We start from the raw sequence: 26,417 nt of genomic DNA, 5'->3' as shown, positions 1-26,417 counted from the left end.
CTGTGGTCCAGATCTTGAGGCTGGAAGACATACATTCTGACCTGGATCTTGGCATGGAGATCTTGAGGCATAGTGGCCATGAAAAGCTTAGGCCCAGGCAAGGTAGTACATGCCCTTAATCCCAGGAGACTGAGGCAAGGAGATCTCTGAATTCAAGAGACAAAGCAAATCCCAGATCCAGGCGTGTTAGCACTCACCTTTAATCTGGGCCACATCTTCTGCTGGAGACCTACATAAGGACATTGGAAGAATGAAGATTCATTCTTCTTTGCCTGCTTGCACTTACTTGCTAACACATCTGTTGGAACCTACTTCTATAGAAGACCAGCTGAAACAACTAGCCTTGTGGGACTGAGCAACTACTAGATTCTTGGACTTCCCGTTCACAGCTGACCATTGTTGGGTTAGTTAGACTATAAGTCATCACAATAAATTCCCTCAATATAGAGAGACATTCCGTAAGGTCTGTGACTCTAGAGAACCCTGATTAATACAGAAGTTGGTACCAGGAATGGTGTATTGCTGAGATAGGCCGGACTATGCTTTTGTTTGTTTGGACTTTGGATTTGGAAAGCCATGGAATGTTTTAAGTGGGGTTTAATGAGTCATCCTAGTAGGAATATGGAAGATGATGTTGTTGTGAGTGATTTGAACTGTGCAGACCTGGCCTATGAAGTTTCAGTGGAGAAGAACTTCAGTATGTGGCCTAGAGACTGTTTTTGTAGTATTTTGTTGAAGAACGTGGCTGCTTTTTGCCCTTGTCTGAAGAGTGTGCATGAGGCTAAGGTGAAGAGACTCAGATTAATTGCATTGACCAAGGAAGTCTCAGAAATGCCTATCATAGACTTTGTTCTTTGGTTAAGTCTCATCAAGAGCGTTTTGAATAAACATAGCAAGCTTAGAAAGGAAATATATAAAATATATCACTCGAGTATTAAAGGGGCACCAGGAAGTGAAATGAAGCTGAATGCTATGTTTAAAGGTATTAAATTGAGTTCAGGAAGTGGTGACCTTGGGGCAAGATCCCACCCAGCTAAATTTAGGTGTAGGCATGGTAGTATTCGCCTTTAATCCCAGGAGGCAGAGCCTTGCAGATCTCTTGAGTTCAAGGTCAATCTACAGAGCAAGTTCCAGGACAGCCAAGGTAGGCAGTGTGCAGGAGTTAGAAAACAGAAAGCTGGTGATGATGTAATAGAACAAGGGTGCCAAGTTCCAGCCCCAGAAAGCAGCAGAACTTTGGCAGCTTCAGCCATGTGTCTCTGGCTTTATAGTCAAGAGGAGAAAGAAACTTCTGGGACAATGGATGCTGAGTAGCTGGAGCTGTACAAACCATCACAAGCTCTTAACCACTGAGCTGTTTCTCCAGCCCCTAGTTTTTACTCAAAGGTGCTGATTGTAGAAGTCTTCATTTCCTTGGTTAGGTTTATTACTAGGTATTTTGAAGCTGTTGTGAGTAGGATTTAAAAAAATTCCTTCTTGGCAAGTTTATTGCTTGTATATAGAAAAGCTACTGATTTTTGTGTTAATTTTGTATGTTGTTACTTGGCTGGAGTTTTGTATCTAACAGTTTTCTGGTGGAGTCTTCAGAGTCTTTTAGTATTTATCATCTGGAAATAAGGATGATTTGACTTTGGCCTTTGCTTTTTTTCTTTTTTTTTTTTTAATGTCTTTTTTTGCCTTATATCTGTAGGTAAGACTGGAGTACTGTTTAATAGTATAGAGCCACTCTTGACTAGTTCCAAATTGCAGAGGAAGTGCTTTTTTTCATTTAATATGTTTGATGTAGGATATATATATATATATATATATATATGTATATATATGATATAGGTATATATGATATATATGATCTTTATCATGTTTAGATATACTCATTCTATTCCTACCTAGTATGTTTAGGACTTGTGAAATGAAGGGATATTGAACTTTATCAAATGATCATTTGAGTTCTGTCCTCTAGTGTATTTATATAGTATAATATATTTATTAATTTCTATATAGTGCCCCAAACTTGGATCCCTGGAAATAAACCTGTTTGGTCATGATGTGTGGTCTTATTGGTTCGTTACTGGAGTTTTGCTTTGGGGTTAGTCAGAGCAGTTGGTCTGTAGTCTTGCTTTTGAATTACAGCCTCCTTTGGTTTCAGTGTGATCTTGGTTTAGAATGAGATTAGCGGTGTTGCTTGCTGTTTGGTGGAACGTTTTGATGAGTATTGGTGTTGGTTCTTAAAAGTTTAGTGGAAGTCAGCAGTGAATCCTAGTCCTGAGCTCTTTGTTTTGTTTTTGGTGTGTGTGTGTGTGTGTGTGTGCGTGCACACATAGACTTTAAAATTATTCAGTCTACATTAAATCTCATTTGTCATGGGTCTGCTTGAGTTCTTACGTCTTTATTTGATTTAGGTTACATGTATCTAGGAGTTCATCCACTGCTTTTAAATTTTCTAATTTCTTGGAATATGGCTTGCAAAATATTATCTAATGATTCATAGATTACCTTGGCACTTGTAACATCTCTCTTTTTATCTCTACCTTTTAAATTTGGGTCTTTTGTTAGTTTGGCTAGAGGGATGTTGTTAGGTTGTTTTTTGAACTGTCTCTGAACGTTTAATGTGAGCTTGTATATATAAACTTTTTTGTTAGGACTTTTCTAGCTGTATCTTAGAGATTCTGGTAAACTGTGCTGCCATTTTCATTTGGTTCTAAGAATTTTAAAATTTCTTCCTTGATTTTTTTTTTCAGTGACTCACTGTTCATTCAAAAGTATTGTTCAGTTTCCTAGTATTTGTGTAGTTCTATGTTTTTGTTGCTGTTTTCCATGAATGAACTGTGTGGTTGAACATAGCTATTTATTTCATGGCCAGGGAACATAAAAGAGAAAGAGGAGGTGACTGGTGTCATACTGTTCTCCATGTTCACGTTTCCAGTGACCTAAGTTCCTTGTAGTGTGTCCTGCTGTATAGAAGTTCCTTTATTTCCCAATAGTGCCGGCTACTGGTTTGCAGCTTTAACACCTGGGCTTGTGGTAGACATTTAACATCCAAAACATAGCACGACTAGACTATGAAATAGAAAAATTACATAGGTGAGCTAATCAGGCTATTATTGTCCTGTTATTATACGTTTTGACCTCTATTTGTTGTTGTTGATAATCTATAAGATTATCATCATATAGCCCATCTTCCACTATCTTCCCATAAAAATCTTTTAATGGATTAATTTCATATAGCCCAGGCTGGCTTTGGACTTACTCTGTATCCAAAGATGACTTTGAACTCCTGGTCTGCGCCTGCCTCCTGAGCACCGGGCTTACTGGCATGTGTTAACAGACTTATCCAGGACTGAAGATCAAACCCAGGGCTTTGTGAATGTGAGGAAAGCATTTCACTAACTGAACCACTACATCTCAGTCAGCCTAGTTCTACAGTATTTATGAGTGTGTTTACTTGGTTTGCTGATTCCATTGTTTTTATTATTGTGGCACCAAGACATGGTAAGAAAAGCTACTCTGTTTGCCTCAGGTCAACTAGGAAACAGGACATTAGAGGAAGAGGCTGTGGCCAAGATACCCCTTAAAAGCTGACCTCCAGTAACCCACTTCTTCCAGTGAGGCCCAGTTTCCACCATCTTCCCATAAAAATCTTTTAATGAATTAATTTTTTGATTGTCAAGGTCTTCATGATTCTTATCATTTTTCCCAAATCTTACCTAGGAAGATTGCGTGAGACACATAAGTGTGAGGTTTAATTCCGTACCCATGTTATATCAGAGCTGTCTTCTCAGAGACTTAAGGGATGTTCAAAATAGTAGATTTGGAGGCCCAGTGAGCTGGTGAGTGCAATTACTCTGAAATGCTTGATTGTGGGGTATAGAGTATAATTAAGCATTTTGCTTTGAAAGCCTTGTGTATTATACTTGTTGATAACTTGTTTGTTCTTGGTTTTAATTGTTGCTACTTTCATGAAGCCTCTTTTGATTGCCCATATACATGAGGAGTGACTGGCATCAGGAAAGCTATACAATTCAGGTATTCCAGTGTAGGCTTACATGTTAGTTGAAATCCTGAGTTAAATACATATTGTGCTAATGGATTGTGAGTCACCGATGTCAACAATATATTGGGATTTTGAGCTTTTATAATACAGCATGAATTAGAAATTCAGTAGCCATAGATGATCTCATAATTTTTTTTTATGTCTTTTAAAAGTTTGGAACTTATCTTTTCATTACTATCGAGAGAAAAATTGTTTGAGAAGACTTTGAATATGAGTATGTATGTAACTACCGTCTCCAGAGTCTGTGGAGGAAAGGCTTTCTGAGAGCTGATCTGTGTGCTTTTACTCTGCACTTGGCTAACAATCAAAGTTTTAGCTTAATCTTGAGCGTGTGAAATTTTCATTCAGTTTTCCCAGGTGTTGGGCTTACAAGTATGCACTTCATTTCCAGCAAAGAGCTGTCACTTTGATGAGCTGTAGTACTCTTTATTTGCACAATGTTTATCTATTGTAAACTGTGGATGTCAAAACCCACAATCTGCACTGTCACTTCCTTTGGACAGTGTAACTCTGCTAACATGGCTTCTATGAAACTGACTTTCTGAGTCTTGAGAACATTTTGAGAATACCCTCCAAAAGTTAAGGTATGATACATTTCCTGAATTACAACTACTTTTTGAATTTTATTTTAGAATTTTTAGTATAATTTTCAAAAAACCTGCTAAACGAACCTCTATTATTGTTACCAGAAAACTTTAAACATTTCTTGAGCCTTTTGGCATGGCATTTAAATCGCTCAGATTACATCTTCAGAAGATTATAAGTTTATTGTGTAGCAGAGGTTTCATAACTTATATCCTTTACTGAATTTAAAGCTGAAATTAATTAATTTGACATCAATTTCAAATTTTGCTTCATATATTAGATTCAAATAATGTTTATGGAAGTATTCTGATATGAGAAATACAGAGGATATTTTGCGGTTTGCCCTTTTTGCTGTGTTCAAAATAGTTTTGCAACTTGAGCTTCTTTAACTGCATTGCTTGCAGCTATCTTGTTTAAAAAGAAAAGTGAGGTGAACTAACTGGTGATGTTTATAGTTACTCTGGCAACAGCACTTGGCTTTAAAGAACAAAATTTATGATAATTACCTTAATCAAATATTTAAAAAGCAGCACTCTTAGTGATGTTTACAAGTGTTTTGATTACACTGGTTTCTTTATACTTTTCATATGTGTTAATGCTTCAGTGTAAAAAATGTTTTCTTCTCTGTGAAAGTTATGCAGATGAGCTGAATCAGTCAGTGAGAAATCACCCTTACCTCGCTTCAGCATTTGTGTTTATGCTATTCTCTTTTTGATTGGCTTGAACTTAAGTTGGAAGGTTGTCTTGTTGATGTATGTGTGTGTGTGTACTAATTGTAAGTTTAGTTATTATTGAATAGATCTTAACAGGTTATTGGTCTAAGTTTAGTTAATACTAAATATGTTTTTACAGTTAGATTTCTCATTTCTTCCTTAGATTTCTTAGATAATTGTTTTATCTGTTCTGTTTTTCTTTTTTCTGTTTCTTTTTAATTACTAAAAAAGCTGCATATTTATTTTGCTTTCTGACTCTGTGCTTGTACCTTTAACACTTTGACAACAGTTTTCTGCTCTTCAATAAAGAAAGCCTGCTTGATCCTGTCATGGACATACTTGGCACACATGGAACAACCATAGGCCCTGCTGACCTTCATCTTTGTCTTAGGCAATCTCATAAGGACTTTGGGTCTCACAGCAGGAACCCCTTGCAGTCTGCCTAGGGACATACTGCATGCAGATTTAGGTGCTGTCCCAACCGTCTTGGTATAAAGGTAAACAATCCTGTTGTCAGGGGTTTGAAACAGCCTAGTTTTGTTAAAGGCTATATTGTAGGAAAGCCATCAACAGTATGTCAACCACTGGACCATCCTGAGTGCCTCTAAGCTGTATCCCTGGAACAGAAAAAAAACTTGTTTTTCTTAAACCTTATTTTTTGTTTTCTGTATTGTATATTCCTTAAGTTGACTATGATGGAGGTTTCATGTATTGAACACAGGGCCTGCCTTATACGCGGCAAGTGCCCTGTCATTGATTATATACTCAGCCTGGCTACAGCGCATTCTGTGTTTTCAGAAATATCCATTCTGAATGGATTTTTTTTTATAGTTTCATCGTTTAAAAAGCGAATTCTTTAGTATTGTGTGGACTTATATATTTTTTAATAAACTGACAGTATAAATAACAGAGGGCCAAGAATAGAATGTATGTCTGTGTAAGAGTATTTGCTTAGTATCTTCTGACTCTGGATTTGAGACACATTTAGTAACACAACAAAGTTTGATGGCTTCCTTAGTTTCCTTTTATGGGTAATTTGAAGGAAATTATTTTCTTCCCCTCATCTTTAGTTTCAGACTTGAGAATTCTGCCTTTTGTGTTTCTTCTGTTAAATTTTATTTCTAATTTCCTGAAGCATATATGATGATTTAGTAATTTTAAAGTGCAGTACTCATTGAGCACATCCTATGAGCTCCTCATGGGGTGTGTGTGTGTGTGTGTATGTGTGTGTGTGTGTGTGACTAGTCTCTGCTCAGTGGACTTGTCATTCTGCTGTACAGTGTGCTGCCATCCCTCAGCTCATCGGACAAATGATTGCTAGAAAGCTTAACACAGTTCATTTGTTCTATAACTTTAGTGCACAGAAGTAATGCTTTTTTGGTTAATATCAGTTTTGTATTTGATGAAATCTATTCATATTCCCTCTGATGTTATGGACTTTCTATGTCCTTTAACTTTCTCCTATATAACTCATATGCTCCTTTATGTAAATTATATTTAAAAGTCACCAGGGAGTCTTTAATAGGATGATTCAGGCATTTAGAGTAGTTTAATTTTAGGGTATGGGGGTGCAGGGAGGAGAGAGATCTGGGGTCCAACTCAGGGTCACAGGCATACTATTGCACTACACTCCCTGTTCCCCAGGATGCATTTTTATGGAACTTTAAAAACTTTTCTGTGCATAGCACTGTTCTTTCCTAGTTCTTAATTTTTTTTGACAGGTTTGACATCTCCATCTTTGTCTCTATTGTCTACAGTTACCACAAAGTTCTCATTTTTATCCCTTGACTTTTAATATTCCCAGTTCTTTCTCAAAAGTCATATAATTACAGTTTTAACTACTTCTGAGTGTTTTATTTCACAGTTTATATCTTTATGTATTTCTTAGCTGTACTTTTATTGTTTAGTACATCTTTTTTTTATGTTTTTTTTTTTTATTGGAAGATTTATTTACATTTCCTATGTTGTCCCCTTACCCCATCCCCCACCACCCCCTCGGAACCCCCAATCCCCTCGCCCCTCCTCCTTCTTCTCTGTGGATGTAACCTCTATCTATGTTTAGTATATCTACAGAGTGTTTAGTATATCTACAGAGGTCCACAACTGTTATCACTTTGTAGTTTCAGAACGTTTTGTCAGTCTACTTCCAGAGTGCCTGTAGACCTCGTGGTTGCCACTTCCCAGTCCCTCCTCCCTGCCATACTCCTGCGGCCACTCATTTTTCTTTGTCTGTAGACTGCCTCTCTGAACATTTGTTTAAATGGAATTATGTGACATGCTTTCCCATCTACTTTTCATTCAGCATAGTGTTTTAAGCGCCTCTCTGAGTTGTAGCGTTTACCAGCACTTTGTTTCTTTTATTGCAGATAGTAACCTACTGTGTGTATTCAGTCATCCATTCATGACATTTGTTTTGATCTTCTCTATTTGGCTATTATGAATTTGTGTACAAATTTTGTGCTACATATATTCTAGTTTTTGTGTATATACCTGGAAGTAAAATTGCTATGTCATGTATAAGTCTTTATAGGATTTTGAGAAACTGCCCACCTGTTTTTCAAAGTGGATATTATGGTTTTGTACTTTATCAATGTCTAAGCGTCTTTATCTTCTGATGAGAGTCTTTAAATTGTAGCTCCTGGGAGAGTCTAAAGTGATAGCTCAGATTTTGATTTGTAGTTCTCTAGTGAGTACTAATGTTGACCGTTTCATATCCTCATTGGTGATGTAAGTGCATTTTGTTTTCATTTTGTGATACAGGGTCCTGCCCAGGCTGGCTTCCACCTTACCATCCTCCTGCCTCATCTTCCTTCAGCTGGGTGAGTACTACTATACCTATGTATGTATATCAGTATTTTGGAGAAATACCTATTCAGCTCCATTTAAGTTTTCTTCAGATGGTCTCACTGGGTAGACTGGCATCAAACTCATAGATCTGTCTGCCCTGCTTCTTGAGTGCTAGGATCAAAGGTATGTGTCACAACACTTAGCCAAGGTTTTTATTTTGATATATTTTGAGATTATAGTATAATTAAATCATTTTCCTCTTCCTTTTTCTCCCTTCAAACTTTCCCATGTACCTCTTCATCTCTCTTTCAAATTAATGGCCTCTTTTTAATTTATTATTATGTGCATATATGTATATTCATACTGCCTTCTTGCCTGCCTGCCTTTTTCTACCTCTCCCCCCTTTTCTCTTTCTCCTTTCTTGCCTCTCCTTGTTTCTCATCCTCTCCTCCTTCTCTTCTCTCTTTTTCTTTTTTTCCTTGTTTTTTTGTGACAGGGTCTTGGTATGCATGTGTCCAAGGTTTGCCTGGATTGTGGAACCCAGTCATTATAGATGGCTGTGAAATCTGGCTCTGTCACTTTCCATCATCTTGGGCAAGTCATTGCTGTCACTTCCTCTGTCATAGGATCCTTATGAAACACTTAGAATATCTATGCTGTGAAAGAACACACCTTGGAACAAATGTACCTATTAGACTTTTCCTGTCACAGTGATCAAAATACCTGACAAAAGGCAGCTAATGAGGGAGGGATTTATTGCCGCTTGTGATTTGAGAGAGTAGACTCTTGTGGCAGGGAAGGTGTGGTGGAGTTGATGCTGCAGCATGGGGCTGGGATTCCTCCTATCTTGGTGAACCAAGAAGCCATGAAGGGAAATTCCAGCCAGCACTCATCTAGCTTTCTTTCAACTCATGGAGGGTACCACCCTCTTCAGGGAGAGTCTTCCTCCTCAGTTAGTTCTCCTTGGAACCCAAGATACACCTTACTCTTTTTTTTTTTTTGTTTTTTGTTTTTTTTTTTTTCAAGACAGGGTTTCTCTGTGTAGCTCTGGCTGTCCTGGAACTCACTCTGTAGACCAGGCTGGTCTCGAACTCAGAAATCCACCCGCCTCTGCCTCCCAAGTGCTGGGATTAAAGGCGTGTACCACCACCGCCCGTCTTACTCCTTTCTAAGCTGTTTCTTATTCCAACAAGTCGACAAAAATCAACATCAGTATGTAAAATCTTAAATACAGGTTAGAATGTCATGAAGTGCTCAGAAGAGTTTGGCTAATTTAGTAATCATATGCGTGTGAGTTCTTATATATATCATTCCTAGGAACTTTATTATAGGTAATGTTTAAAGATGTATTATTAACAGCTTCAAAACAATTGTGCTGGCCCTATTCTGAAATCTTCGTATTACAGAGGCTGCTGAAGCAGGAAGATCAAAGAATTCAAAGGGGCTTGGACTTCATATTTCTAGCATATAACAAAACAAAACACTGTAAGATGAAAGCAGAATAATTTTAACCCAAGGACTGATTGCAAAAAATATTCTATACAATAAACCTGGTAGGTCCAGATTGATGAGTTATTAAGTATTACATAGTCATTAAGTCATACTGTCAAAAGAATTTGCTTAATTTTAATTTATTACTATGTGTGCTTGCATTTGTATGTGTGTACAGGCAAGTGTGTGCATGGTGCATGCAAGGATTTGTCAGGCTTGTATTGCAGGTGATTTTACCTGCTGAGTCATCTCATCAGTGCTGCCAAAAATTTAGTGACACATAAAAATTTAGATGAAATGTAAGTCCTGTGGAGTGATATAAGTGGAAGAGGCAAATACGTCATTATAATGAGTATGTCTGTAATTCTTTAAAGAGATAATGCAAGAGATTAGACTGTTTATTGTATATAGCATATAGATTAAATGTATTATGCTGTTGACAGCAGCTCATTCTTGAAAGTATTTGTTTTGATTTTGTTTTGTACTTAATTTTGTTATTCTGATTTCAATGATTATTTATTTACTTATTTATTTATTTGTCTTTTAAGTTGTAGCTTGGCTGGCCTGAAACTCTCTCTAAAGATCAGGCAGACTTTGAACTCACAGAGTTCTGCCTGTCTCTGTATCTGCAGTTCTGAGATATTAAAGACATTTAATATAAATACATTAGTTTGGAAAGAATCATAGGTGAAAAGCCCGACTCCCAGTCAGTACCTGTTCTGCTATCGAAGACTTGTGAACTTTGAATTAACTTTTTGTCTTTTGTAGCCAAACAATTTGTTCATCTATAGAATGAGAAATTGGATTTATATTTTTTTAAAATTTTTAATTAATTGATTTTATGTGTATGGCTATTTGTCTCCATGTATGTCTGTGTACCATGTGCATGCCTGTCACTCAGAGAAGCCAGAAGAGGGTATCAGATCCCCTGGAACTGAGGTTATAGCATTTGCGAACTGCTATATGGGTGCTGGGTTTGAACCCGAGTCCTTTGGAAGAGCAGCTAGTATCTTAACTGTTGAGACATCTTTCCACCATTGGACTTAGGTAGGCACTACAGTAGAGTGATAAAGATCTGAGAAGTCAAGTGTGACAAGTTGGGGACTATAGCTGTGGAAATGACCACATAAGTTCATACTGCCTCTTATTGGCTGTGCGGCATTTGGTGAGCAATTAGTCTCTTGTGCTTTAGTTTTCTTGTGGGAATAATAGCATTTCATAGGGATTAAGAAAATTAATTCTTATGTGTAATGGAAGTAATATTGGGTGTGGCACACAATTAGAACTCAATAAATATTAGACTTTCACTATATAACCTCCCTTATGTAGTTACTTAATGCCAGGAATATTTTTACCCAAAATGGTGGTTGTTTAATTTGTGTATCATTTAAAACTTTAGGTATGTTTGAAATTGTGGAGTTTGCCAGTTTGTGAATGGAGTAGTTTGGATTTTGCATTCTTCTTCTGACTTCACACTTTGCTGTCTTATTTTGGGTTCTTGTAACTAGTTTCTTTCTTTTTTTTTTATAATTTATTTTTTCTCAAATCGTAATTCATTCACACAGGGGTTGTAAACACAGAAAGGCAGGATGTGGGGAAGGGAATGACATTGGAGTGTGGGTGTTCAGGGGGAATACAGATATCTTCAGAACCGGGTATCAGCTGGGTGAAGGTTCAGGGGACAAGTCACTGTGACTCTGCCTATGACTCGCTTGTCCTTTTCTAAGTTGGTATTGTCTGCCCAGGGTACCTATTTACAAGGTCTATGACTACTCAGGCTTGTAAATTTCCACAAAAGCTGCCTGTTTACATTAGCTTATAGCCATCTGTTTCAATGTTTTTCCACTGAGACCCAAGACTTGGTGTTAATATACATGTATGACAGGCCTATTGCTGACTTTAGGCCTATGGCTGATTTTAGACCTTCAGTGTGTAAGCAGGGCTGCCCCTGACATCTCCTCCCTTCTCTAAGTATAGAAGGGCTGTGGCAATTCTAATCTTGCAAAGGTGGGGATAGAGGCCTGACCTTCAGTACTTGAAGGGGACCTTGTAATGGCTCCAGTCCCCCTGTCGTTGTCCAGTGAGGCATGAGGGCCATACCCATCCCGATGTCTTTTTCCTGGAGAGGGGATACTTTTGACATCAACCCCTATGCAGTCAGGCTTGTCCCTCAGGGAACCCAGATAGATATTTTTATCTTTTATTGATATTCCCTTGCAGTGCTTAGCCTCACAGCCTAAGCAAGAATTCAGATCCCCTGGGGGGTTCTGGGTGGCCCCTCTCTGCTTGGTCTAGGGGCAGAAGTCCCCCCTTTTAGGTTGGGTGGAGATGGGTTTTGGAAACACCCTGTATAAAGTAACAACCTCATCTTGAGTCTCGTGGTCCTCCATAGCTAACTTATGATAATGTATCTGAGTAGGTTTTGCTACCAAATTGTTTATCTGTTGTATCACAGAGTTAGTCCGCCTATTTGAGGGCCCAGGACCAGCAGAAAAAAGCAAAAAGAACCCAAATAATGGTCCCAAGATGGGAGGAAATAGGGTTGATAACCTTGGAGAGGCTGAAAACCAATTCTTGTACCAGCCTTCATCTGTCTCTCTCTCTGATTTTTCTTAGGGCCTTCACTACCTATTTCATGCTCTCTTTAACCTTCCTTGTCTTGTTTATGTACTCAGGGGAGGAGACTGAAGAGGATCTAGAGGCCAGCATGGGCTACATAGACTCTGTCTCCAGAAAAGAAAATTAAACCCAGAAACAAAAAAAGTATATAACCAATTTAATACAGTAATAATTTTCTTTATGGTACACTGTCTTCTACTAGAATTGTAAATAATCTTAGTATAGGTAATAGTATATTTATTTGGTCCCTTTAGTCTTTTCCATTCTGATTTGCTTGATTTCTTTAGGATCCCAAGAAAATACCCCTGTACATTCTAACTTTTGGAATTAGAGATTCTGGGTTCTAATGTGTTGTGACTTTGCTAGATATCTTCTGTTCTTTGGCAGTTTATTTGGGTCAGCATGACTTCTATATGTACACTGGTAGAAGTGTTAAGTAGCTCTTGACTTTTTTCTGACCTTTTTTTTTTCTTTAGGTATTGTTTTTCCTGATTTTTTCTCCCCTTGTATACTTCTAACTAACTATTCTGTCAGAAATTATTTCAGACATTTTCCTTCCTGGTTTCTCCTTAAGGAGTTTGAGTTTTTGTTTCCTCAGTTACACCAGTATTATTTCATATAATTTTTTATTATTTTAAATTATGTGTATATGTCTGTGTGCACATGACTACAGGTACCCAGAGGGGCCAGTGGATCCTCAGGAGATAGAGTTATTGCTGGATGGTTGTGAGATGTTAGATGTGTGCTCAGCATCATTTGGGTCCTCTGACACCAAAGAACACCAGGAATAGTGTGCTCTTAACCACTGAGCCATCTCTCCAGTCTCTAGTCCATGTAACACTATTGATCAGTTAGTACTTGTGCTTTTCATTCCTCCGTTCTCCATCCCTTCCCTTCCTTTGCGTATTTGTACTACTGGGGCTTGAGTCTGGGACCTCACGCCTAGGAGGCAAGTGCTTTATCATGGAGCTGTATTCTTAGCCTCGTTTAAGAATTCATGTCTGCTAAGTTGTCCAGGCCAGCAGTCTCCATGTCTTAGTTTCCCTGATGTCTGGGATTCCAGTGTGGACGCCATGCCTACCTCGTGTCACATTTTCTGTTTGTTCTGCTTATATTTACTCACTGCATGTGCTACAGAGAATCTAAAAGTGAAATGTTCAAAACTCAAGAGACTCACTAGCCATACCTGCTCTAATATTTCCAAACACAGATACTTGGGCTGCCCAAGTAGCCGAAGCTAGAAACTTGTGCCCTCAATACTGAGCCCATAGAATCTATCATTAAGCTCTTTTTACTGCTTCTAAAATTGTCCAAGTTCAAAACATTATTTACCTTAATGCCTTATAGCTGAGCATCCAAGGCTTTAGTGTAGCACCTCTCAAACAGTTACTGCCCTAAGTGAAGTACCAGTTTGATTTCAGTACTTCCCTGCCTAAATCTATAGTGATGAGTTCCCTATCATATACATCCAAAGATTATACCTTGCTTAATAATTTTGGAAGAAAGGTTTGGTGACTGCTTACCTTTCTAGTCTTGTTTCCTGTCTTCTCAGTCTTCCGTTTTCCTTGTATCCCTCCAAACTTCTTCCTTGCCAGCCCTATTTGCTGTGTTGTTTCTAATCCATGGTTGTTCAGGCTGTTCAGTCCTCCGCATCTTGACATACTCTTTCTTATTCATTCGTCCCTTAGACTAAGTATGGGATGACTTCATTAAGGAGACCTGTATTCCTGAGGACAGGGCAGGTACTTCTGCTCTGTGGTGGGTCTCTCTGTCTCTCTTAAATATATAAAGCAATGAGTGTGCTTTTCTTGTTACATAACTACTTCACAGTTGTGCATAGTAGTGCATTTGTGTAGTTCTAGCTGCTTGGGTCTCTGAGGTGAGAGGACTGCTTGAGCCTAGAAATTTGAGGCTACTCTGGGCAGTATGACAGGAATATTACCTCTAAAAAAGGCTCTTGATGTCACTTTTCCTTGTATGTTTTGTTTCTTTGCTTCCCTGTAAAACAAAGCTCATTAAAAGATTTGTCTGTGAATGTGGGCTCTCACTCTATTTTCTCTTGAATTATTCTCTTACGTCATTTGGGCTTTTATTCTCTGATATTGTACTTTTAATTTCATTTTGTCCCTTTCAGTTGTTGACCGAGATGGTTAATGCTGTCTAGATTGCTGTTCCCAGTGGCCAGTTTCTGTTTCTTACCTTACTCACTCTGATCAGCGTCAGTCACCCCCATACTCCTGAGAAGCACCCTCCACACAGCTTCCAGGAGATAACCTTCTCTCGAGGTATTTTTCATACTTGTTTATTATCTTCCCTGTTTGTTACTTGATCTTCAGGTCTCTGACATGTAAACGTTGAGCTGTTTCAAGGTTGGACCTCTTGTTCATCTGTACTTGCTCTCGTAGTGATCTCATCAATTTTTGACTTTAAATTTTGGTTTTGTAACATTGCTTCAAGGGTAGGGATTCTAGAGACCATAGGTATATCAAGGTTCTTGGTTTAAGCCAATCCTAGGTTAAAAAAGTTCCAAACAGAACCAGCTGGTTGCTAAAGCTTTCCTATTCAGAACTTAGTGCTATAATCTTAAAAGAGAAAAAACAGTTGCCGTGAAAACTCTTTCTTTCTCTCTTTCTTTTCTATCTTTCTGTCTTTCTTTCTTATTACTTTTATTTATTCACTTTACTTCCTGCTCACTTTACTACTGCTCCCCTCCCTGTCACCCCTTCCCACAGTCCTTCCTCTCTCCCCCTTTCCTCCTCTGAGACAATGGGATCCCCTGAGTATTCCCCCAAACTTGACATAATCAAGTCTCTTGCAAGGCTAGGTACTTCCTCTCCCACTGAGGCCAGACAAGGCAGCCCAACAAGTAGAACATATTCCATGTACATGCAACAGCTTTTGGGGTAGCCCCTGCTCCAGTTGTTTGGGACCCACATGATGGGCAAGCTGTACATCTGTATATCTGCTACATGTGTGCGGGGAGGCCTAGGTCTAGCCAATGTATGTTCTTTGGTTGGTGGTTCAGTCTCTGAGAGCCCTAAAGGTCCAGGTTAGTTGACTTTGTTGGTCTTCCTGTGGAGTTCCTATCCTCTGGGGCCTGCAATCCTTACTCCTGTTTTTCCATGAGTCCCCAAGCTCCATCCACTGTTTGAGTGTCTGTATCTGTTTAAGTCATCTGGTGGGTGACTCTCAGAGGATAGCCATGCTAGACTCCTGTCTGTATTATTCAGGATCCACAGGTCTGATGAAGATGGGTGGAGAGATGGGGGTGGGGGAGGGAGAACGAGGTCCCCCTGGGATAGCAGGCTGCTCAGGGCAGCTTAGCTTGCTCCAGAGGACTCAGTTAGCAGGGAAGATCCTGTGAAGACTCTTAAATTTTAAAAGTTAGTGATTTTATTCTTAAAGGAAGTAACTTTACTTCTGAATGCTGGACAAGCTTAATGTTGCTAACTTTTTTATTTTCATTTTTTTAGGTTTTCTTCATTTGTACATATTTTATTTCATTTAACTAATTAATTTATTTATTCAGTTTACATCCTGATTGCAGCTCCCTCCCTCCTCTCCTCCTAGTCCCACTCTCAAACCTATCCCCTCATCTCTCCCCTGAGAAGGGGAGGTCCCCCTATGGGCACCAACCCAACCTGACACATGAAATCTCACCAGGAGTAAGCACATCCCCTCCCACTGAGGCCAGGCAAGGCAGCCCAGATAGGGGAAAGGGATTCAAAGGTAGGCAACAGAGTCAGAGACAGTACAACTCCAATTGTTAGGGGACCCACATGCAGACCAAGTTGAACACCTGTTATAAATGTGTAGAGGGCCTAGGTCCAGCCCATGCATGCTCTTTGGTTGATATTTCAGACTCTAAGCCCCTATGGGTCCAGGTTAGTTTATTCTGTAGGTCATCTTATGGAATCTTTGACTCCTCTGGTTCCCTCAATCCCACTTTTCCACAAGACTCCCAGAGCTCAGCCTACTGTTTGGCTGTGGGTCTCTGCATCTGTTTCCATGATCTGCTGGATGAAGCCTCTCAGGAGACAGTTATGCTAGGCTCCTGTCTGCAAGCATAACAGACTAGCATTAGTAGTGTCAGGGGTTGGCTCTCTAGGTGTGAGTCTTAAGTTGAGCCAGTCATTGGTTGGCCATTCCCTCATCTCTGCCCCGTCTTTATCATGCACGTCTTGTAGGCAGGACAGATTTTAATTTGAAGGTTTTGTGGGTGGGTTGGTGTCTTCCTCCTTCCACTGGAAGCTACAGGAGCTGGCCACTTCATATCCCCAGCTGCTAGGGTCATCCTCAGTCAGGGTCATCCCCATAGACTCCCAGAACCTCCCCTGTCCAAGGTCTCCAGTGCATCCAAGAGATGAACCCTCCCCACTAATTTCTGTTTGTTGCTCCCCATCCTCCGATTCCCAGCCACTGCCACTCCTCTCCCCATCCCTTCTTCCACCCAGATCCCTCTCCTCATCCATGTCTAATATCTATTCTATTTCCCCTTCTGAATGAGATTCAAGTGTCCTCCCTTGCACCCTCTTTGTTACTTAGCTTCTTTGGATCGATGGATTGTAGCATGGTTATTCTGTACTTTATGGGTAATATCTACTTACAAGTAGATATATACCACACATGTCCTTAGGAGTCTAGGTTACCTCACTCAGGATGATATTTTCTAGTTCCATCCATTTTCCTGTCCTTGTTTTTAATAGCTGAGTAGTATTCCATTGTATAAAAGTACCACATTTTCTTTATTCATTTTTTGGTTAAGGGACATCTAGGTTGTTTCCAGTTTCTGGCTGTTTTCAACTTATTGAATTTCTCCCTCCTTGATCATCCTTTAAGTTTACCCCTTCTGTGTTTGGAAAATTCTATTTTGTATGTTTTCCCTCTCATTTTGTGATAATACTTGTCTTTCTCTGTTTTCCCTTCACCCCCTCCACCAGTAGCATGTGTATGTGTGTGTATATACACACAAGTGTAGGTATGTGGGGCAGATGTTATGGAACTCTGACTGGCCAGGTTGATCTGGAACTCACAGAGATCCTCCTGCCTCCTAAGTGATGAGATTAAAGATGTGTATCATCATGCCTATTTCCAGCTTGAAAAAATTAATTAAAAAATTTGACAACATCGTACTTATATACAGTGAACTATGGTTACACTCAATTTTTACTACATTCTCATCCCCTCCCCCACTTCTCCAGACTTCTTCTTTCTAGTCAGTCTCCCCATTATATCGATTCCACATTCTTTCTTCCTCTCTTGGTGTCTGTCCTTCCCTCTCTCATTTTCTTCCTTGCTTCCTTTTTATTCAGGTCTCCCCAGGACCTGTGTGTTCATGATTGGAGGACCACCTTGTATTCAGAAGACAGCATCCACCACATTGTTCCTCATCCTTTACTTCCCATAGTCTTTCTACTCTCTTCTCTGTGATTTCCCTGGGTCTTGGATGGATTGACATAGATAGTCCATTTGGGGCTAAGCACTCAGCTGTCATGGTCCTCTGCTTTAACTATTGCCCACTGCTGCAAGGGTTTCTGTAACCAGGGCTGCGAGCTGCAGTAGTCTACAGGCATAAGCATTCATATTTAGAAAGCAGTTTAAATTCATGTCTATTTGACAGAACGTCAGCATTAGATTCCCTAGTAGGGTATGTCTCCACCCTATGGGCTTTTGATCAGTTCCATGGTGTCAGACATGTATTCTCTTCCATTGAGTTGCTTCAAATCTAATCAGAAAGCAGTTGGTCACCAGTAGAACTTATCTTGCTAGGCAGCTCAGTATGGAAGCAGGAAAAAAAATCTATCTACAGGTGTATATGATTGTTCTAGCACTATGATGGTGGGTATCCCACAGCAAATACAATAGTCTGTTCTGTTTTGGGAGCCTGAGAGATGATGAGCTGGCCAATCACTCACAGGGGAGTATCCTACGTTCAGCATTGGAATTTTGGTATGAAAACCTCTGACTTCTGGGAAAAGGCTTAACCACCATGCGGAGTACCTTTTTCCTTCTTTATGTCTACAAAGTAGTAGGTTCCTATGAGAGTTTTTTATGCATTTTTTATGCATTCTTGGTTTTGATTGACCCTCTCCCCCAACCCCACATTTCTTCTAATTCTCTATTCTCTCTTTAAACGCTTTTTCTTCCCTAGTATTCTCTTCTCTATTTTCATATAAATATAATTTAGTCTTCCTCCTCCCTTCAACGCCCCCTGCTCCATGTCTGCTTTCTTACTACCTGGCCTCTACTGACACTCATTGCAACTTAGACACAGCTAGCTAAAAATTTGAGTTTCAAATACCAAGGTTCAGGTATGAGAGAGAACACCCAGTGTTTGTCTTTCTGGGTATGCTTACCTCACTCAGTATAATATTTTCCAGTTCCATTAGTTTTCGTGCAAATTTCATTTTTCTTTAATGTTGTGTACAATTCCATTGTGTGAGTGGTTTATGATAGTCATGTATTAACTCTATAATTAGTGATTGCTGACTGAATTCATGACCAGAAGTGCTCAGGAAGTGGCAGGTAAACAATAGAAGTCTAGGCTCTAAGTATTACATTACTATATGAATCAGCTAAATATTTAAAGTATTTATTTAATGCTTATTCAGTATTTATTTATCTAGAGACAGAGTTTCTCTGGGTAGCCCTGGCTGTCCTGGAACTTGCTCTGTAGACCAGGCTGGCCTTGAACTCAGAGATTCACCTGCGTCTGCCTCTTAAGTGCTGGAATTAAAGTTGTGTTCTACCACCACCTGGCAAGGGACTGGTGCATGGGCTGGAAACGAACTCAGTATGGGTTTTATTACGGTTCAGGACAGAGCTGATTCTACTCTCTAAGGAATTCTTAGTAGTTGTGAAGAGGTTTTGTTTGATGTTCTTACTTCTCTGTATAATCTTTGGGCATACTAGTTAACTACTGTCTTCGCTCAGATAAGATCATGGTACGCATGAGTTTAGGTGAGGTAAGTGTATGTGAGGGAGCTAGCGTAGGATCTGGTGTAAGCAGATACTGTGCTTGTGGACATAGAAACTGAAGACCTAAACTAATCATGCCTGTGTGTCAGGTAGCTGGTAGGAGCTAGTATGTATATTTTTGAAAGTCATTTTAAAGCCTGCCATTTCAGATGGTATTGCAGCAGAAGGTCTGATGGTTTTATTTTTACCATTACTATTGTAGCTCTGCCACCTGGTCATTGTCAGCCTTCTCCTACTCATGTATGATATAACATCATTCCTATCTCATAGAGGCTTGAAAGAAACAAAAGAAGCAGGAAAAATTCCAGACAAATAGTGAGAATAGAGCAGAATGTTGAAGTTAAAACAGTTTAAAATCTCACACCTGTAATCTCATCTCTTGGGAGCAGAAGGCAGGAAAATCAGATTTTAAAGGCCATCCTTGCCTTCATAACAAGTTCAAGGCAAGCCTGGGTGAAGTCTACACAGCATGCATGTGTAAGATTTTGTTTCAAAAACAAACAATAAAACAAAATGTTTAAAATGCACCTTTTTCCCCATGACTAGTTTAGGAACACTTTTAGCAAGTTACTTAATCTGTTTTAATTCTCAATTATTTATTTGTACTGTGAAGATAATGTAACAAGTGCCTTACATGAGAAAAATACATGCAAAATAGCTTTTTCAAGCACATAGTAAACACAACACAGATTGTGATGGTTGTGAATTATTTTGTCATTTATGAGTAATGAATTCCTTGTTTGGCTTTGCTCTCTGTGTATAAAACTCGTAATAGCTTAATTCTGGGGATAAATGATATTGTTTCTCATGGAAATGAAAGAAATCAATTTATTCATTTAATGAGGTATGTGTGTGTGTGTGTGTGTGTGTGTGTACATGTGTGTACGACCGTGCATTCTCTTGCCATGGTTCATATGGAGGCTTGCTTTCTACTGTTTTTGTTCCATGGATCAAACTCTGGTTTCCGGCTTGATGGCAAGCACCTCTAACATGCTGATCCAGCCCACTGGACCAGAAATCAATCGTTTTAAAACAAAAAATTTCTTAGTGGTACATATATTTTATTCGAATACTCAGGAGGTAGAAGCAGGTAGATCTCTGTAAGTTTGAGGCCAACCATGGGTTCTGTAGTGAGCCCTAACAAATGAGTGAAATTAGTTGAAAGAAAATTCCACAACTTCTCCAACTCGGGTCTCAAAATTTTCCTAGGGGAAATGTTTAGGACGTGTGCTTAGGCCATAAGTGCAGGTAGAAACTGAATGTGATACTGTTAATGAATTTCAGTTCAAAAATGTAAAACAATTAGTGATTCTTGAATGGCATATTACTTATACTGAGAAGTGGGTGTCATGAAGGATGTTGGAAGTGGTCTTTATCTGAATGCCCAAATCATGTGGTAGCAGAAAATCAGAAGCCTCTGCCCTTAAATCTTATAAGGAGTTTATTTTATTTAGCCCAAATAGTCATTTGCTAAGAAAAAATAGTCATTTCTCAGATAAAATCATTTTTTTTCATGAATTATATCATTGTTTTTATTTCCATTTATTCACCTATAGTTAGTAAGTTTACCTTTTTTTTTTCAAAGAAAAAAAGTATTCTCAAGGCTTTGGCCATTTATATATTGACATAGTAATTCTTTAAAGATTACAGTTTACTTGGAAAAAGAAATGTATAAACTCTAAGTGTGTGTTTTCTAAGAAAGGACTAAATTATTGGTGCAAGAGTAAGCAAGTCGTGATCTTCCCGTTTCTGGGGACTCTGTGACTGCTGCTATGTAATCAGAGATGTTAGAATAATTTTCCTAAACCATTTTTTTTTTAAATCTGTAAGGTTGTTGGGAAAGTAGCAGAAAAGTTAGTAACAAATACAATAGAAAATCTCTTGTCACTATCATCATTCCAGGCACTAGCAGATGGACCCAGGGACAGGACATAGACCCCTCTGGTGTTGGTGTCTAGACTTTGTAAGCTAGAGTCTCCCATATCTGAGGCAGTTAATTAGGCCAAGTAAAAGCTGTTTCCTGATGCTCTGAGCGGGCAGTGTCTCCAGTTTCACTTCGTGTGGTAGTCTTCCTGTCCACTCTCTGGCCATCTGGTGTCTACAAAACACCTGGAGGGCAAGGAGGAGGGGTCAGGTAGCCTTCTACCACACTGGCTTCTGGAGCAGCCACAGAAGGCTGTTGTTCCACAGAAGGATGCTACTGGGGCTGATAGGGTATTAGCAAAACTAGGCCAGAATAAAACCCCATAAGGGGGAGTCTGCTTCCTCTTCTCTTCCTCTGAGGACACCACCCAGTTCTGGTGAGGACACTCAGTGAGCCTTGTTTCAGCAGCCAAGAGACCAAGAGGCTGTGAGAAGGAAGATGTATTCCAAAGCACCAGGGTTTGACTTTCCAAACACTGGGAAAGGCTTTCAGTATCCTCCCCCTGCAGTACCAATGACCAGGATACAGGCAGCCCACAATCACTTTCGAATACAGGGTCCTAAAGCAATGTTTTAATCAAATCTTTTATTTGTGCCCTCTGTCATATGAAATCTCAACTTCCTTGTCTAATGCCAAGGTCCCCTTTTGCATTCCGTTTTGGATTTCTGCCCTTGTCCTTCTGGTTTATTCTTTAGGGCTGGGTCATAACTATATATAAATGTACCTGTTCCTCCTGCTCCTGCTCCTGCTCCTCCTCCTCCTGCTCCTCTTCCTCCTGTTCCTTCTCTTCCTCCTCCTCCTCCTCAGTTCAGTCACCACCCTCATACATCAGTGTGACGTAGAAACAATTACGCCAACCTGCATTTCACATCAATCTTGTAGAACTTAGCTATTTGATTCATACTCTCTTGATTTATTTATAGTGTTCCTAAATATATGATTTTTCTGTATAGTTAGGTGCTTAGTAAGTACTGTAAACAAATGATTTGACCTAAAAGTGAATTTGTGATTGAAATAATTAAATTTCTAACTTGCTTCAAGAAAATTTAATAATTTTATGAGATTTTATGAGAAGCTTTGGATTAAATATCAGAGAATGCTTAGTTTAAGAAGGAAGCATTGTGGTGTTTTTGTTTTGGAATTGTAGTATCAAGTCAGCAATAGCTATGAGAGTGTTATAATCTATTTAATATACCCGAGTCTTAGTGTTTTAATCTATAAAAAGAGATGTTAATATCTTCTTGATAGTCTTATTATGAGGATCGGAAGTGATGCATGTCAAATATCTGCACTTCACAGGGGTCTGTAGGTGGTAGCTATTAATATTTTAATCTTTTAATGATATTGCATAGTCCTTAATATACAAGTCTTTTACCTCCTTGGCAAAATTTATCCATAGGTATTTTATTCCTTTATATTCTTTTAAATGGAAGAGCTTTCTTCATTTCTATTTTGGAGTACCCATTGCTAGCATGTAGAAACATAGCCTCTGGGCTAAGGGTGCAGCTGAGTGGTAGAACTTTGTCTTGGGTAACAAGGGTCTAGGTTCCATCTCCAAAAAAAGGGGGGGAGGGATGGAAAGGGCTGTAACTGAAAAATACAATAGCTCTTTCTGTGCCAACTTTATATGCTGAAATTTTGTTGAGTTCATTAGCTTGAATGGTGTTTGATCTATTTTGTGGGGTTTCTAGATAGAAGATTATGTCATCTCTGAATGGATGTATTTTATCTTTTCCTTTTCAGTTTTGTTGTATTTTTTTTTTGTCAATGTTGAGTAATAAAATAATGGTAGAACTAGGTGTCCCTATATTATAGCTGATCTAGTGGGAGAAGCTGCTATTCTTTAAAAAAATTTTTTAATAACACACACACACACACACACACACACACACATCACTTCCTTTGCTCATATTTATCCCTTCCCCACCCACGGATACTTTTCTTCCCTGAAGATAGTCCCTCTCTGCTTTACACATGCATTACATATTCATTACACATGCATTATACATGCATTACACATACAGTACACATAAGAGAAAGCGTGTTGTATTTGTATTTGTCCTCGTGTTCACTCTACTTCTTTACTTTAGTATATTTACTTTTCTTGTTTGTTGTAATGACATACCCGACAGAGACTTAAGAAAGGAAGGGCTTATTTGTATTCACAAGGAAGGAAGAACTTATTTGTATTCACAGATTGAGAATATAGTCTATCATCAAAGAGAAAGCATGGCAGGGACATGAAGCAGTTAGTCACACTGTATCCATACTCAGCAAGCAGAAAGAAATGAATCTGATGCTCAGCTTGGTTTCTTCTTGTCTGATCTGAGACCCCAGCCCATGGAATAGTGTACCACAACTTAGGGTCAGTCTTTCTACCTCAATGAATACAATATAAAAACTCCCTTACAGGCATTCCTAGAAGTTTGTTTCCAGGGTGATGTCTGCAAGTTGGTAATCAAGAAGCACCAGTACAGGTGCCTGTGTAGTCTCCCTTTTTAGTTGGGTATTTTCCACACACGCTACCACAGTCTGGAAGCAAAGAGATGAATCCTAGTTGTCACTTTATTTCCGTTTCTTTTTCTTTCTAGTCCATCACCACTAGTCTATGAGATGATTTGCCCACTTTCAGAGTGGTTCTTCTTTCATTTAAACCTCCCTGGAAGCACCTTCCCAGACATAACCTGGAGATATGTCTCATAGATGATGCTAAATCTAGTCAAGTTGACAGTAAATTAACCAGCACAATGTGTGTGCACGCTCCGTATATGAAAGGAAACATGATGTTAGTCTTTCTGATCTAGCTTACTTTGTTTACTATGGTGATCTCCCAGCTCTGTTTTTTTTTAAAATTACATATGTCAGAGTTTTATTACTTTTTATGGTTAAGTAATATGCCACTGTGTGTGTGTGTGTGTATTGTATTTTCATTGACCATTCATCTCTTTAAAAAAATTTTATTTGTTTATGTGTATAAGTATTTTGCCTGCATGTATGTAAGTGCACCATGTTTGTACAGTCCAGAGAGGACATTAGCTCCCTAAGAACTGAAGTTGCAGACAGTTGTGAGCTGCTGTTTGGGTCCTGGGAACAGAGCTTGAGTCTTCTGTAACCAACCAGTGCTCTTAACTACTGAACAGTCTCTCCAACTGTCTGTTTATTTCTAGATTGGCACTTACGCTGGTTGTATATCTAAGCTGCAGAGGAAACACTTCAAGATGTAGGTACAGGCTGGGAATGAAAGACCTCTAATAGTTCAAGTAACAGCAAGAATTGATAATAGGCTGTCTGAAAAAAATGATAAAAGGCAAACCTTTAAAGTGCCCCCTCCCCCCAACCCTTGCAGCTTTAAAGTTTTAGTTACTACATTAGGGACATTGAGGTAAGGTCTTAAAGATATAAAGGTGAGAAAACAGGTATCTAGTTGTATTCTTGTATATCTATACAAGGCAGTTATCCCAGCACCAAGTGCTGAAGAGACTCTTTTCTCCAAAGCTTTGACACTTTGTTAAAATTTAGTCGGCTATAGACCCATGGGCTTATTTCTGGGTCCTCTCTTCTATTCTGTTAGTCCATGTGACTGTCTTTTGCTAGTGTGGTGTTGTTTTTGTTATTGGGTCTTTGTAATATAATTGAGGTCAAATATTGGGATAGATGTAGCATTGCTTTCTTCATAGTATTGTTTTGTCTGTTCAGGAACATTTCTACTTAAATGTGAGTTTCAGGATTTATTTGTTTTCAAGTTCTATTTAGAACACCATTGGAACTTTGATTGCACTCATCTGTAGATCATGTTTGTTAATGCAGCCATAGTCACAGTGTTTTTCTATGAATCTGAGTTTGAGAAATCTCTCCATCTTCCATTTTCTTCAATTTCTTTAGTGTTTTTAAAATTTTATTTTAAAAAATTATGCACATACATGTGTCTGTTTATGTGTGGATTTGTGCCTATGTATGGTGTCCTGAGAGACCAGAAGAGGATATTGGATTCCCTGGAGCTGGAGTAACAGGAGGTTGTGAACTGCCTGTTCGTTCTGGGAATCTAACTTGGGCCCTTTGCAAGAGTGGCTTTCATTCTTAACCACTGAGGTGTGTCTCCGGCTCCTGTTCAGTAATTCGGTTTTTACTGCAGTTCTTTTACTTCCATGGTGAAGCTGAGCCTTAGGTAACTTTATTCAGTGGGAAGATGTTGTGTGGATTTTTTTTCCTCTTATTTCTTTCTCAGTATGTTTGTTATGGGTACATAGAAACATGGTTGGCCTTTGTGCTAATTTTGTTATCATGTTACTTTGCTGGAATTGTCTGAGATCTGACAGAGTCTGGAGGGACTTTTAAGTCTAGGGTTATTGTAACAACCTGTTTGGGTCAGTCAACACATTCTCCAGCGCAGGAGTGAGGATGCACACTTCCAATTCCTGCGGTGTCCTTCACTGTATCCCGCTTACTGGAGCGCCAACGTCGAGGCACCACTTTGTCCTGGCCTGAGCTGCTGCTCCGGTCCGTGGGTCAGGGTCAAGCAAGAGAAGAATGGGAATGGAGGGGCGAAAGACGCAAAGAATGGAGACAAAACAGAGGGTCTGATCAAGTCTCTCTATTGAAAGGAAATGCTGGGTATTTATATACTTTTCCACCTGCCTTGCCCTCGTGGACAAGCAGGGGAACACAGCTGAAGGCACTGTGTCACGTGCCTTGTAGAGTGGATATCACGTGCACCTTGCAGCTGGGGGCACTAAACAGCAAAACAAGATATGTGAGAAAAACAAGATTTTATCAGAGTGTGCTCAGCTGTTGTGGGCTGTTGAAAACAAGTCTCTTGTCAGGGTATATGACTCAAGATGGCTGCAAAGGTGATAGCTGCTTTCTGCAAGGACTTGGCTCCCAACAGGTTATGCCATCTGCACACAGAGATAGTTTGCCTTCTTTTCTTAGCTCTGTTGAGGACTTTAAGAGCTGTTTAAACAAGTATAGAGAGTGAATACCTTTATCTTATTGTTCATTTCAAGGAAATAATACACACACAGATAGTACACACAGAGATTCAATACACTTGTGCACCAAGATGCCATACAGATAAACAAATAACACAGAATCAATACAGAATATTAAAAACATATCCTAAACTGTACGTGTGTGGGCAAGAACAAGTGCCTGTATATGTATGTGCATGTTAGAGGTTGATACTGGGTGTCTTCCTCACTCACTCTTAAAAGTGTTTTGCCTATACACACACACACACACACACACACACACACACACACACACACACACA

The 26,417-nt window shown here is 39.2% G+C and overlaps 1 protein-coding gene and 1 pseudogene across 13 annotated transcripts in view; one reads left to right on the top strand and one right to left on the bottom strand.

Annotated features, from left to right (window-relative positions):
* Nucleotides 1-26,417, top strand: part of Slmap (sarcolemma associated protein) — a 118,530-nt gene that overhangs the window by 13,486 nt on the left and 78,627 nt on the right. The window contains exon 1 of one of the 13 annotated variants that reach the window (XM_028754067.1): nucleotides 4,553-4,635. The exons of the other annotated variants lie outside the window; for them this stretch is intronic. The gene's annotated coding sequence lies outside the window, so the exon portion shown is untranslated. Of the gene's footprint in view, nucleotides 1-4,552; nucleotides 4,636-26,417 lie in introns of those variants that run through there. 13 annotated transcript variants of the gene reach the window in all.
* Nucleotides 21,590-21,705, bottom strand: LOC114609730 (annotated as a pseudogene).

The sequence above is a fragment of the Grammomys surdaster genome, unplaced genomic scaffold, assembly GCF_004785775.1.
Source record: "Grammomys surdaster isolate TR1022 unplaced genomic scaffold, NIH_TR_1.0 125979, whole genome shotgun sequence".
In the NCBI taxonomy this organism is placed as follows: domain Eukaryota; kingdom Metazoa; phylum Chordata; class Mammalia; order Rodentia; family Muridae; genus Grammomys; species Grammomys surdaster.
This window is presented reverse-complemented; position numbering and strand designations above follow the sequence as displayed.